At 41.4% G+C, this 15,550-nt stretch overlaps 1 non-coding gene across 1 annotated transcript; it reads left to right on the top strand.

Annotated features, from left to right (window-relative positions):
* The first annotated feature begins 174 nt into the window (after window positions 1–174).
* On the top strand, window positions 175–277 carry LOC115849155 (U6 spliceosomal RNA). The gene has a single exon (XR_004037918.1). It is a non-coding gene; the product is annotated as a U6 spliceosomal RNA (small nuclear RNA).
* The last annotated feature ends 15,273 nt before the right edge of the window (window positions 278–15,550 follow it).

Below are 15,550 nucleotides of genomic sequence, written 5' to 3'. Positions count from 1 at the left end.
CTAATACAAGGAAAATGTGACCAGGAAAACTCTCAGTGAGAAGGGACAGCAATTTTAACCAATTGTGGTTTAAATATATTTTGCAAACTTTATAAAACAATCGACCATGTGACCATACGGTAAGTGACAAACCCTGCAGCTTAAGCTTTCTTAGCTAAACAAAAAGGCAGGAGGGTGTTCGCTTCAGCAGCACATATATTAACATTGAAATGACAGAAGATTAGCATGGCCCCTGTACAAGTTTGACATGCAAATTTATGAAGCATTCCATAATAAATGAGAGAAAAAGGGGAGAGGCAGAGAGGAGGAGGCAGTCGCAGTAGTCATGAAAATAAGATGAGGCCTGAATCAGAATAGTTGCAGCAGGGGTAAAAAATGATCAGATAAGTGGGATATTTTGGAGGTTGAATAGGCTGGGCTAGGAGACTAATTGAAAATAGTGGGTGAATGAGTGAAAGGAGTGTGAGTTCGTTTCTAGGTTGGGTGTCATTTCTGGATGATGGTGCCATTGACTGAGCCAGGGTACACAGAAGAAAAAGCAGTTTTCGTGGGGAAGAAGAGACTAAGTTCAGTGTGGAGTATGTTGAGTTAAGGTGTATGTGGAACATTAATTCACTCACCCAACAATTCTTTGTTGAGCACCTACTATGCACTAGGCACTACAGTGAGGATGTAGCAGTAACCCAGAGGCACTAGGTGTGAGGATGTAGCAGTAACCCAGATAAGGTCCTGGCCTTCATGGTGCTAATATTCTTCATGGGGATCAGTCAATAATCAAAACAAATACAATTTCATTCATATATTTATTGAGCACCTACTATATACAAGGTACTGTTCTAGGCACTGGGGATTCAGACAAGGTCCCTGCCCTCCTGTGATTCACATTCCAGAGAGGGAGACAGACAATAAAGTGAGTCAAATAAGATAATTTCAAACTGCAGTGAGTGCTATGATGAAAATAAAACAAGTTATGAGACAGAGAAAGATTTAAATAGATGGTAGTCTATTTCAGACAGTCAAGGAAGGCCTCTTAGAGAAGCTGGCATATGAGTGGAAGACCTGAATAACAGGAAGAGCTGGCCAGGGACAGGGTAGGAGGAATAAAAGTACAAAGTCCCTAATTTGGTGGTGGGGGCCAGTTCAGGGCACTCTCTCAGTAATACCTCCTGAGCATTTATTTATGATGGACTGGGTGGGGTATGGGTGGGGTTTTGGGGTGGCATCTCCAGACATGAGTAAGAGACCCTGTGTATACCCTTAAGGAGTATACAATCTAATGAGGGAAGCAAGGTTCAATGAACAATAACAGGCTGAAAAAGATCAAACCCTAAGTGCTACCTAGAGGTATGAACAACATGTGTAGGAACAAAAAGGTAGCCACAATTAGTTCAAACATATTCAGTGAGTGTGTCAGGAAAGGCTTCACAGGAGGTGGCATTTGACCCAGGTACAGTGGTACCCACCCCTAAAAGCTCTCCCCCAGTGATATTGGGTAGTAGAGTTGGGGGGTAAAGGATAACGGGGAAGGCAAAGCTGTCAGAGGGTTGAATCCGAGGCAGTTAGATTTGCTGACAAAGGAACTCACACTGCCATGGATGGGAGGCAGCCAGCTGTTGCCCTAGAAATATGTGCTCTAGTTGTGTCTCACATCAGTGCATGATCTGAACTGACCGCCATAGTACAAGGCTGCCCTGGAAACTGTCTTCCTCTACCCCACTTTCACTTAACAGCTGTAAACATTTACTTTTAATTACATAGGCAATAGTATATGCATTTCCGTTGTAAATAAATATCCAAACAGGCTGAAGATGCCCCGACCACCACTCAATCCCTGCTTACTTTCCTAGAGGGAACCTCAGCGAGCTCTTTTCCAATTCATCTCTCTGCATATAAGTACATATAACTGTTGAGAGGAAAAATGATGAGGGCCAAAGTGGACTATAAAATACATGAAGAAAGATGGCGAAAAATGGGAAAAAATTACATGAGGAAGAACAGACTTGCTCCAAAACGGACTTGAAAGTACAAAGACAGTGAAAACAAAGGACAAAATAATGACAAATAACATTATCTGAGAAGTTACTGTGCGCTAAGCACTGTTCTAACCTCTTTACAAGCATTAACTCACTCAATCCTTACAGCAACCCCATGAGGTAGGTACTAGTACTATCCCCATTTTATGGATGAGGAAGCTGAGTGTAGAGACTTTAAACCACCTGCTCGAGGCCACATAGCTAGTATGTATGCAAGCTGGGGTTCCTGGCAATACAGGGCCATACTCCAGGCTTTTCACCACTCCTTGTGTGAATCTAACAGCAACTGGTAGCTCTAAGATCCATGTCATAGGGAAAGGTGATCGACAGTTCTTTGCATAATTTGAATCACAGAAGCAAAATATGGTTTACACTCACTTGGAATAAAAACTAGCAGGATGGTCCCCCAGGTACCAAACTAGGTAGCTGAGAACACCAACCCACTCCTCCAGGGCCAGCTTTAGGGGTGTGCCACCTGTATAGAGCTCTGCTCCCAGAAAGGATTTCAGGCTTGATTTAATGCTGTCCTGTCATTGTCTTGACATTCTTAATAATTTTATCTTTGAACATGTGTCTTGTAAGTATAGTCCAGTGTGACAGTGGAGCATACACATGAGTAGAAGAGATACACTGGATGGCAGTGAGCAGAGCCTGTGGGCACGGCAGGTGATGTGCATGCTGAGCAGTTGGCCAGGCCGCCTGGCATATACAAGCACATCTGGGGCAGTCTGGGGCCCCATGGGGCCCGGAGCGGGGGGGCGTTGGGGGACATTGGGCCAGTGACAATGGTGGCAGGAGTAGCATAAGCAGTAGCAGGGGTGGCAGTAGCCATAGCCCTGAGAGAAAGGACAGCCTCTGCATGGGGGCAGTGATGGGACCTGTGGTGAGAGGGAATCTTGCCCTTCTGTCAACAGAGCCTGTCCCTGCAGCATGTGCACAAATATTAACTCTGGCCTGAGCACTGGGACAGGAACTTCTGGCACTCAGGCAGTAAACTTTGTCAGTAAATTATTACAAAATAAAAAAGTACTCACAGACATTGAAGTAAAGTACATCACGGGAGGTTATTAGAATTCTTTGAGGGGTTTTACAGCAGGCCCCAAGCTTTTTGGCACCAGGGACTGCTTTCGTGGAAAACAATTTTTCCACGGAGGGGGGCGGGGGGGGGGCGGGAATGGCTCAGGTGGTAATGCGAGTGATGAGGAGCAGCAGATGAAGCTTCACTCTCGTCTGCAGCTCATCTCCTGCTGTGCGGCTCTGTGGTTGGGGACCCCTGGTTTAGAAAAACTCATTTTGAAAACTAGTGCAAAATTGCAAAGCAAATATCCACAGACTAGGAAATGGAAATTAAATTTAAAGATCATCAAAGTAGACACAGATGAAGGCTTTGGATGAACCAATTATTAATGAGGAAGACAATTTAAAAGTGTTTTCCTTAAATTGAAGATATAGTGGTAGAATGCATAAAAAGGTGTTTTGAATTATAAATAAATAATGAAGCCATTTTCATTCCTTGTATGACCTGTCTTAGTCTGTTCAGGCTGCTATAACAAAATTGCCATAGACTGGGTGGCCAATGAACAGATTTATTTCTTAAGGTTCTGGAGGCTGGGAGGTTCAAAATCAAGGTGCTGGCACATTCAGTGTCTGGTGAGAGCCCACTTTCTGGTTCATAGATGGTGATCTTCTTGCTGTGTGGGAGAAAGGGTGAAGAAGCTCTTTGGGGCTCTTTTATAAGGGCACTAATCTCATTGATAAGAGCCCCACTCTCAAGACCTAATCACCTACCAAAGGCCCCACCTCCTAGTACCATCACGTTGTGGGGGTTAGGATTTCAACATGACTTTGGGGGACGGGGACACAAGCATTCAGTCTATAGCATACCTCCACAAGTTACAGGAAATGTCAGAGGAAACGTTAAATGCCATTGTATAAATTTATATTTAAAATTAGATTCAGACTTAGACAAAACTGATCTGTATGTAGAGTTAAATCTTTTTTAGAAACATTGTTCTACAAGAATCATCAGATCTAGATGTATGAAAATTTGTATTTTGAAATAATTTATCAGGAATCTATCCCAATGTTGTCACAGCCTACAACAAACAGTGCCAGTAACAGTTGCATCAGTAGAAAGCTCCTTCTCAGAATGAAAAGTTATCAAACATTTGCAATCTTGACTGATGTTACCTTCAATCATACTGGTTCAAAACGAGGTTGCCAAAAATATAGATTTGATGATTAAATAATTGAATTTGCAGAAAAGTGAGCCAGAAAAATCTTATGATCAATCGAGGTATCATATTAATAACGTTATTATTTATTTTACTGAATAAATTATGATAAAAATATTGTTCTGCAATTCGTAAGTTTATGTTGTTATTCATGTATCACTATTATCCCTATTATGATTTTTTCTTGTTCTTTTTTTTGCGGTACGTGGGCCTCTCACCGTTGTGGCCTCTCCCGTTGCGGAGCACAGGCTCCGGACGCGCAGGCCCAGCGGCCATGGCTCACGGGCGCAGCCGCTCCGCGGCATGTGGGATCTTCCTGGACCGGGGCACGAACCCGTGTCCCCTGCATCGACAGGTGGACTCTCAACCACTGCGCCACCAGGGAAGCCCCCTATTATGTTTTATAAGTAACAAAATATTTATAAAGAAAAAACCTTTTATTTTAGTGCCTTTAACTGCATTTCCCACCTCTCCCCTGGTTTTTGAACAGGGAACCCTCCATTTTCATTTTGCACTGGGCCCTACAAATTATGTAGCAGGCTCCCACTCCTGCTGGATGGTAATCGTGAGATGATTTGAAGGGATTGTAGCCACTCAAACAGCCTTACTGCTCTAAACAAACTCCTTTCCACTGGGAGTAGGGGATGAGGGTGGGTAGAGATAAGATGTCAACACAGAAAAATGGAGGTTAGTGTGGATATCTATCATTTTCACGTGAACAGGATGATACTGTCCAATATCATTTGGCCAATTACTTTCTTCACTTGGCAACATCTTGGAGATATTTCTGCAAGGAAATCAACCTTGTTCTTTTTTGAATTCCTGTTCAGGGAATTCCATAATTTGGATGGGTCTTGATTTATTTCTCCACTCCCCTGATGGATATTTAAAGTGGCTTTAGGGCTTCCCTGGTGGCGCAGTGGTTGCGAGTCCGCCTGCCGATGTAGGGGACGCGGGTTCGTGCCCCAGTCCAGGAAGATCCCACATGCCGCGGAGCGGCTAGGCCCATGAGCCATGGCCGCTGAGCCTGCACGTTCGGAGCCTGTGCTCCGCAACGGGAGAGGCCACAACAGTGAGAGGCCCACGTACCGCAAAAAAAAATAATAAATAAAAAAAAATAAAGTGGTTTTATTTTTCAGTAATACAGAGCTTCAGTGAACATACCAGTAGGGGCCTCCTTGTGTACAGGCATGTTTCTGTAGGGGGACACTCACAAGTGAGTTGCTGGGCCGCTTTCAATCTTAATTGCATACTGCCAAATTGCCTTTCAAAAGCATTGTGCCAGTTTTCACTCCCATCAGCAGTGTATTTTCACATTTCCTAAGACTCTGACCTTTAAACTCTTTGCCAATCTGATGGAGAAAAAAAATGGTAACTCGTGTTTGTTTTTAACTCTGCATTTTCCCTCACTAGTGCAGTTGAATGTCTTTTTATATGATGTGTATTGGCCCATCCTCTGTGAACTTTTTGTAACCTTTGCCTAGTTTTTCTTACAGGTTTATTTATTTTCTCCATATTAAGTTGTAGGAGTCATTTATATTTCTGGATATTAACCCTTTGTCTATTATATATATTGCTGATATTTTCCCACAGTATGTAACATGTTTATGGTTTGTGTTAGCATACAGGAGTTATCATACAGAATGTTTGTATAGCCACTTGATATATTTACATCAATCTTTTCTTCTATGGCTTTTCTTTTTTGTTTATTGTTTTGGAAGACCTTTTTTATACAAGGCAACAACCATATTATCTTTTTTTCTCATTCTGTTACAGTGCTTTCCATTTAGGTCTTTACCCTACCTTAAACTCATTTCCTTCTCAACGTTTACATTTCTCCTATCTGGAACTCTTTTCCCCCAGATCTTCCTATGGCTGACACCTTCAGAGTCAGCTCAAATATTACTTCTTCCAAAAGGCCTTCCCTGACCACCTTAACTAAATTAACCACCCTCTCTACATTAAGATGTGCCCTAGTTTGGGACTTCCCTGGTGGTCCCGTGGGTAGAACTCTGCACTCCCAATGCAGGGGGCCCAGGTTCAATCCCTGGTCAGGGAACTAGATCCCGCATGCATGCCACAACTAAAAAGATCCCACATGCTGCAACTAAAAAGATCCTGCATGCCGCAACGAAGATCCCGTGTGCCGCAACTGAGACCCAACACAGCCAAAATAAAACAAACAAACAAAAACAAAAAAAGATGTGCCCCAGTTCATTACCTTGACTTATTTTCTTCATAGATCACCTCTTACTGAAGTTACCCAACTTATTTGTTTATATGTTCACGGTCTGTCTCTCCTTAGATTGGAAACTCCATGAAAGTAGGGATTTTATCTTGTCCCCAGCTTCTAGAATACATTTAGAGTTTATTATAGTGAATTTGATATGATGTAAGGATAACTTCATTTTTTTCCAAAAGGATAGCTGATTGTCTCAACACCAGGACTTGCTCTTCTAAAGGAGCATTATTACTGAGTCGAGGATGGTTATGATTATTATTCAGTCCAGTGGTTCTCAACCTGTGGTGTATTGGAATCACACTTGGAGATTTTTTTTAAATTTAGATTTAATTTTAATTTAGATATAGATAACAAAGTACCACAAACTGGGTGGCTTAAAACAGAAAGGTATTGTCTCACAGTTCTGGAGGCTAGAAGTGGTATTGGCAGGCTATGCTCACTCTGAAAGCCCTAGCAAAGCATCCTTCTTTGTCTCTTTCTAGCTTCTGGTGGTTGCAATCCTTGACATTCCTTGACTTGTAGGTGTATCACTCTGCCTCCATCATCACATGTGTGTGCCTGAATTTCTCTCTTCTTATAAGGACCCCAGTCATTGGGCTAAGGTCCACCCTAATGTAATATGACTTCATTTTAACATACAAAGACCATATTTCCAAGTAAGGTCACAATCACAGGCTCTGGGTGGACATGAATTTTGGGGGGGACACTATTCAACCCAGTACAGAGTGTCACATTTACAAACTCTGCTTTATTAGCTCTGGAGTGGAGGCCCAGCATCCTTAATTTTTAAAAGGTTTACAGACTTGACAAATGATATCAATGTTCACCTGGAAAGGTGGACATGGGGGAAGGCACTTTTGAAGCAGAATCTCAATCCCAGATGCCAGTAAATAAAAATACTGATGAATTTCACTCCATAAAAGTTAAAACTTTGTGAGGTAAAAAAATACCATAAACAAATTCAAAAGATCAGCAAAGGGCTTCCCTGGTAGCACAGTGGTTGGGAGTCCGTCTGCCGATGCAGGGGACACGGGTTCGTGCCCCGGTCCGTGAAGATCCCACGTGCCGCGGAGCGGCTGGGCCCGTGGGCCATGGCCGCTGAGCCTGCGCGTCTGGAGCCTGTGCTCCGCAGCGGGAAAGGCCACAGCGGTGAGAGGCCCGCGTACCGCAAAAAAAAAAAAATCAGCAAAGCTGGGAAAACATATTTTCATCATATATGATAAAAGGCTAATTTCTTTAATTTATAATGAGTTCAGAAGAATTAACATGAAAGAGACAAAACCCGATAGTAAAATGAGCTAAAGAATAAGCAAGTAATTTACAGAGAAAGACATACACATATCAATAGAGATTTGAAAAGATGTTCAATCTCATCCATGAGTAAAGGCATTTAAATCAAAACAATAAAATACCATCTTGACCTATCAGATTGGGAAATGTTTAAAGTTTGATTGTACGTAGAACAAGTGAGGGTATGAAGAAATACTAGATACTTTCATATGCTGTTGGTGGGACTGAAGTTGGTACAACTTTTTTCATTTATAATTTGGCAATATATATCAAAATAGAACACGCACATATTCTTTGAACGTTGTGGGCTTTGCTAGTGCCTCCTCAGCTATCATTTCCCACTTTTTCCTTCCCAACAATTTGTAGATTTTTATTTGTATATCTCTTCTTCCCACTCATAGCCCATGTATTTTGGGATAAACAGATCTTACTCCCAGTTCTTCTGACCACAGACATCATTAGTTCAGGGGAGGACTTGTGACCTAAGCAAGCCAATGAGGGAGAACCTTGGGAGTCCTGCTCACTGGGAATGTTGGGTCAGAGTTTTCTCTTCTCTGCTGGACTTAAAGGAAGAGATTCAAAGCCTCCATTGCCACTGGCAGCCATCTCGTGGCCACCTTGGCTAAAGCACTGGTTCTCAGCCTTCAGTGTGCATCATAATCACCTAATCTATTAAAACGTAGATTGCTGATCTCTACTCCCAGAGTTTCAGATTCTGCAGGTCTACAGTAGGGACCAAAAATTTCCTTTTCCAGGGCTTCCCTGGTGGCACAGTGGTTGAGGGTACACCTGCTGATGCAGGGGACACGGGTTCGTGCCCACATGCCGCGGAGTGGCTCGGCCCGTGAGCCATGGCCGCTGAGCCTGTGTGTCCGGAGCCTGTGCTCCGCAACAGGAGAGGCCACAACAGTGAGAGGCCCGCGTACCGCAAAAAAAAAAAATTCCTTTTCCAAGAAGTTCCCAGGTGATATTGATGCTGCTGGTCCAGGGACCACACTTGGAAAACCAGTTGGATAAAGTAGGGACTGTACAGCAGAGAGACTTAAAGAAACTGGGTAGCTCTAGCTCACCCTACCGCTGGAGTTGTGTTTTGCTACTTGTAACCAAAAGCGCCCTAACCAATATACTCAGCAATCTCGTACTAAAAATTTACCCTATGGATATACTTGCAGAAGTTTACCAAAATATATGCCAGGGATGATCACTGCAGCACCATTTGTAATAGCTAAAACTGGAAGCAATCAAAGTACTTGTCAATGCTATACTCTCACTTCATCCCAGCTTACACTTCTCCCTCCCCGTGTCCTTCAGTCCATCCTCTACCTCTGAGTCTTTATTCCTGTCCTGTCCCTAGGTTCATCAGAACCTTTTTTTTTTTTTTTAGATTCCATATATATGTGTTAGCATACGGTATTTATTTTGCTCTTTCTGACTTACTTCATGCTGTATGACAGATCAGACAGAGGTCCATCCACCTCACTAATACAGCAGAAACTAACACAACATTGTAAAGCAATTATACAGCAATTATACTCCAATAAAGATGTTTAAAAAAAATCTGGACCTCAAAGTACTTGTCAATAGGGAATTGATACATCTGATGGAATCATCCATCTAATGGACACTATGTAGTGTTGAAAATTATGAAATATTCTGTGCATGCTCATAGAAAAATATCTCTAAGATATATTAAGTATAAAAATCATGATGATTAAAAGGGAGTAATTTATACTTTTTAAACAAAAGAATAAATAAACAGATATGCAGGTATATGCTTAATTGTTTCCTGGAAGGCTAATTTTGATTAAGAATGGCTATATTTGAGGAAAGGAGTTGAAATTGAGGTGGTGCTAGAAGTTCTTCAGTCTTCATTTTGTATATTTTTATTCTGTTTGAGTTGCCTAACCTTAGGTAAACTTTCCTTTTTTTCAAAAAAGAAAATGTCATTTGGAGTTATCTGGGCAAGGCATAGGCCAATTTTAATTTCCTTCTTTGTGTTTCTGTATTGAAGAAACTAATAAATGTTATGTTATTTTTTAAAAGATTAAATCATGAAAAGGTGAATGGAAAATTAAAGACTTCTCAGGTATTCTGATGTGCAGCTAGGCTTGAGCACCACTAACATGGTGCATAGGTTATAAACTGGTGAGGACTTATACCTATCCAGATTGAGACTTAACTGGGGAGCTACTAATTATACTTTAATGTGCATATGAATTACCTAGGGATCTTGTTAAAATGCAGATTCTGATTGAATAGATCTTAGGTGGGGCCCAATATTCTGCATTTCTAATAAGCTCTCAAGTGATGCTAATGTTGCTGGACTACTGATCACACTTTGATAGCAAGAACAAAGAAAGAGGAAAGGAGGAAAAAGAAGGAAGAGGAGGGACCATGAAGATGGAGAGGAAGGGACAGATATGAGACACTGCAGAATGATTGGGCATATGGAAAGAGGAGAGTCTGAGGTGATGAGGTTTTTGGTCTGGGTGATGCAAAGATAGTAGTGACATTAACCAGAGATAGAGGAATCAAGCTGGAGGAGGAGGAAGTACAGGAAACAATGAAGGAGTGTGAGTAAGACTTCACATTTAAACATATTGAGTTATGATTTTTCTGGGAGAGTATTATGTGGACTTGTCCAGCAGATCATTTGAACTCTGACTCTGCTCAGTAAAGTTCACATAGAGGTAGATTTGAGACTCATCTGTATAAAGGTAAGAGCTGAGACCATGGGATAGGATGAAACTGAACAGGGAGAAAGAATAGTGAGAAGATGGCTGAAAACAGAAACTCTGAGAAATGCTAATCTTAAGAGACATGCTAAGAAGGAAATGAAAAAGTAGTTGGAGAGGCAGTACAGAAGACTAAATATCCTGAAGGGCTTTCCTACTAAAGAACAACTAGATCCTGCATAAAAAATTATTTTTATTGTATTGCTGGATGTGTGAGTTAGCAACTGCTGCATAATAAACCAACTCACAACTCAGTAGCTTGAAACCAAACCATTTATTGTTGCTCATGAGTCTTGGTGCTCTGTTGATCTGCACTAGGCTAGGCTGATCTTGGCTGGACTCATTCATGTATCTGTGGTCTGCTGGTGGGTTGGTTGGTGGCTGACAGGTCTAAGCTGGTCTGGCTGGATATAGCTAGACAAATGGGTCTCTCATCCTCCAGAAGGCTAGTCCAGGCTCATTCCCATGGTAATTCCAGGGGTCCAAGAGAGTGAGCAGAAGCACGCAAGGCTTAGAACTGACATAATATCACTTCTGCAACAGTCTATTGATCAAAGCAAAACATAAGACTAGTCTAGATTTGAAGGGTGGAGAAACAGATGCCATCTCTTAATGGGAAGAGCTGCAAAAGGTGTAGATACAGGGAGATGTGAACAACTATGGCCATTTTTGTAATCAATTTATCATGCTGGACTTATCAGAAGTAAAAGGAGTCTTTAAAGAGCAAGCAAAATACAGCAAGCAAGCAAACAAACAAAGCCATGACAATAGTAATAAACCCCACTGAGCTGGCTAGGGAGAGCAGGGCACTTGAGGACACTTCCAAAAATGGAATAGAGGTAGTTCCTCGGAAAATTGAGGTGCTGTTACTGGAAGAAATGAGGAAAGGCTGCTGGTCACGTAGGAAAACAAATAGACATCTGCTTCAGAATCCAAGAATCTAGGCTTTGTCATGAGAAAATTCTAGGAATACTTTAAATTGACACAGAACAGCCTTGTCTTTTTGGTCCTTGAAACCAGTACGCACATGAGGCAACTTTTAGGAGTTTGAGCTTGGACTCAAAACCAGCATGTCAACTGTGTCGTCTTAAGGTATTGAAAGTGTTTTCACATCCACTAGCTTGTGTAACTCTCACAACTACCTATAAGGGAGGTAAAGCAGGCATTATTATTCCCATTTAATACTACTTCTAAAAGTAATTTTGTCACTATCTTGTAAAAGTGAGCATTTGCATGCCTTCGGTCCCAGCAGGAGACATGTGCACAAGCATACACGGCAACATTAATGGAAATAAGCCATATTTCCATTGGACAGAGAATGGGTAGATAAATTGTAGTATATTCACACAATGGAATACTATACAGAAGTGAAAACAAATTAACTACAGCTACAGCAGTAATGTGTTTGAGTCTTAGAGGAAAAAAAAGTTGGGTGAGAAAAGGAAGTTGCAGAACACTACATAAAAATAACGTTTTTATAAAATTATAAAGCAAGTACAACCTAACAATATATTGTTTAGGAATAATTACATATGTGATGTAACTATTTAAAAAGAAACCAAGGGAATGAAAACGAAAAGTCAAGATACCGGTTACCTCTGGGGAAGGCAGAGAGATGGAATAGTTCTTAGGTTGGGCAGTGGGCTCATGAGTGTTCATTTTATTATTGAATTTCATTAACATATGTTACATGTATCCTTTTGTGTTTATCAAATAATGCATAATTTTTTTAAGTAGTCAAAAAAGGAAAGAGAAATAGCAGAGAAATGTCAGGGAAGCCAGAGAATTTCAGGAAATGGGTTGTGTTTCAGTGTCAATTACTGTGGAAGTCCTCAGCAAGATGCCTGTATGAAAACCCTGGACTTGGTGACTGGGAGCACACTAGTCGCCTTTGGAAGCAGCCACATTCAAATGGGAAGGGCTGATGCCAGATTACAGGCTAGGAAGAAATATGTTATGAGGAAATCAGGACTGGGAGCGTAGACAAGTCTTTCATCTACTACCAACCCTCCCACCCCCACCAAACCCATAACAGCTAACATTTACTGAGGCTGAATTATATGCCAGGCATTTTACATACACTATGTCATTTAATCCTCATAACCACCCCCACAGGGTGGGCTAGGGGAGCTAAACTCAATGCTTGTGTTACCACAAGATTATATCCACTTCAGCCCACATGCAGAGAATCCCTATGACACTGGAATGGGAATGAATGTTTCACTATTCCATTACAAATTTTAGGTATACTGACTCAAGTGGTTAGGTAATGGCAACCAGCCAAAAGGCAATGAGTCAAATCTACCCAGAAATGGGTCATTTCTCCCTGTGATGCTATTATTGCGACTCACCAAACTTACCTCTCCCTTTTTCCAGGGACATAGTAGAACTGTACTTTTCCACCTCTAGGAAATTAGGTGCAACCATGTGGGCCATCTCTTTGGGCAATAAAAAGAGAGAAGTGATGTGTGACATTTTAAGCTTTAAGAGTCAGTGTGTATTTTGGTCACATTCCTTCCCAACTCAGTGATGCGGCTTCTGCTGGTCTGAGTTATCAAGTGGCTTTGGATGAACAGAGATCCCCTGACAACACATGTTGGACATAATGAGCAAGAAGTATACCTTTATTATGTGAGATTTGGGGGTTATTATAGCAGCAAAACCTAGCCTATCCAAACTGATACACTCCCCTTTTCTAGAGTTGAAGATTATAAATGTGTAAGGACTGAATAATAAGATGAAAATGTTTTAAAATATATAAAATAAACTGCCTAGAACTCTTTCTGGCACATAGTAATCCCCCGATAGATGACTTTCTGCATTTGCTCCTAATAAATGAGCACAGAATTTTCGTATTTCTCACACACAAATAAAAGACTAGTTGTAGAAGAAATAAATAGAAGACAATGTTCCAGGCTCACATTATTCCTAATACTTGTGATTTTAGAAGAGATATTTTCATTCTTGGTCACTTTATCCCTTAAGTCCATGAAAAAACACAGTTGACGCTGCTTGGGTCATATACCCATCCCTGCACTCGGGGAGGTGAAGCCATGTTGTGACTGATGGTCAACCCATCCCTACCCCAAGATTGGAAAGAGCAGTTCCCCAAAGGAAAAAGAAAAACAAAAAACTGCACTTAACTGCTGCCAGAAAGAGGAAGGAATGCTGAGGAGGCAGAAATAAGAGTTATCTACTTAGTCAAAACATAGGTTTAGAACCCTGGTTTTTATCACTTATTAGCTGTGTGTGAACTTGGGCACCACTGAACCAGTTTGCTCGTGTGTAAAGTGAGGATAGTACTTACTTTGCAGAGTTGTTTGAAGCTTAGAAACAGTGTACAATAGCTTAGTACTATGCATGGTACCTAATAGGTCCTCAGCAAACAGTAACTTTTAAAAGCCAAATGCTAAGGATTTCCCACTATTAAGTTCTGAGTCCCAACACTCAAAGATCAAAGGTTAGGAAAAGACATCTATAGCCATAATGAACCAAATACAAAACAAATTTTTACAAATGATAGTTTTCATTTAAGGGTAAGTATTTACAAGTTTCGGTAACCTCTAATGCTCGCCTTTAGGTTCAGCTGTTTCCTTTTGTAATCTGTACACACAAGGCACAGAGCAGCCAGGGAGGCCAAGACCAGCTAGCAACACTCAGCAGAAGCAGTAAGGTAAGAAGAATGCCCTAGAGTCCTGGCTTCAGACTCTGCTCCAAGCATCAGTCTATTGCTCAAAGGTGACTCAGAACTCTTTTTCTTTTTTTTGAGAGCCCCATTTAAAAGCACATTTAAATGCATATCATTCAGTGATGAAACTTCATATTCAATCTTCTTGTGTTTTCGCCACCAACACATCCTCTGCCTCAAATCTACAATCTGTTTTGCACCAGGGAACATTTTCAAAGGTGTTTTAATTGTCCTTTAGTCATCAAACATTTCTAAGTGCATGCTCGGTGGTAGATGTCAAGAAGACAAAGATGGTCAAGTTTAATCTACTAGCAGAGATGCAGCGAAGTGCTACAGGGACTGGCTGTGGGGAGTCCGTACAGGGGTCCCTAGTAAGAGATCTGGAAAAGAATCACAAAGATATGAGCTGAAGCTTAGGGGAAAAAGTTGAGACTGCACCAGAGACAGGGGAGAGAGGTATTCTAGGCAATGGTACAAGCAAATGAGAAGAAATGGATATTAATAGCTTAATGTGTGTAGGATGTGATTTAGTGTTGCTGGAATGAGTTGGGGTGGCAGGAAATGAGGCTGGAGAAGTGGTCAGGAGCCAGATTATGAAGGGACCATGGAAATGGGCATGCAGCATGTTAGAAGCACAGATTCCTCTGGAAGCTGATAAGCATGGTGGATTAAAGCAGTGGTTCTTAACGTCTCTTAGGTCATAGACTTCTTTAAGTAACTAACAAAGGTATGGTCCCTTTCACTGGGAAAAGGTACATACACGTAGACACAAAATTTGCTCACAGTTGCTGGTTAGGAGTAAGACAGAGGAGCAACTGCAACAATTTAGGTGAGACATGAGGAGGCCTGAACTAAGCCACAGCAAGTGGGGAGAGAAAAGAGATAGATGTGAGAAAGAGAAAGATGGTTGAGTGTTACCAACAGATCTTGTCACAAATTGGATTTGAGAAATGATGGAAAGAAAGACATGCATCTAGGATAACTCCCAGGTTGGTTTGTGGTGTAGACAACTGAGTAGAAGGTAGTGTCACTCATGGAGAGGAGCAGGCTTCAGAGGAGAAGATGGGTTCAGTTTGGGAAATGTCGAGTCAAAGGTGCCTTTAGAATATCCAAATAAAGAAGTTCAGCAGGAAGCTAAATATGCCCTTCCTTTTCTTGTACTGGTTCTCTTGCCCTGATATTCAACTACAAATAGGCTCCTAAATCTCTGTGCAACACTTCTGAATTGAGACAAGTATATTCCCCATTTGCCGAAAGGAGTCCAGAAATGGGAGAAGAAATTAAACTTCGCACACTCAAAATTATTTCACATTTTTTTTTACTAAAAG

Source organism: Globicephala melas, chromosome X (genome assembly GCF_963455315.2).
Source record: "Globicephala melas chromosome X, mGloMel1.2, whole genome shotgun sequence".
Classification (NCBI taxonomy): Eukaryota; Metazoa; Chordata; class Mammalia; order Artiodactyla; family Delphinidae; genus Globicephala; species Globicephala melas.
Note: the sequence above shows the minus strand (reverse complement) of the source record. Positions and strands in the feature narration are given on the sequence as shown.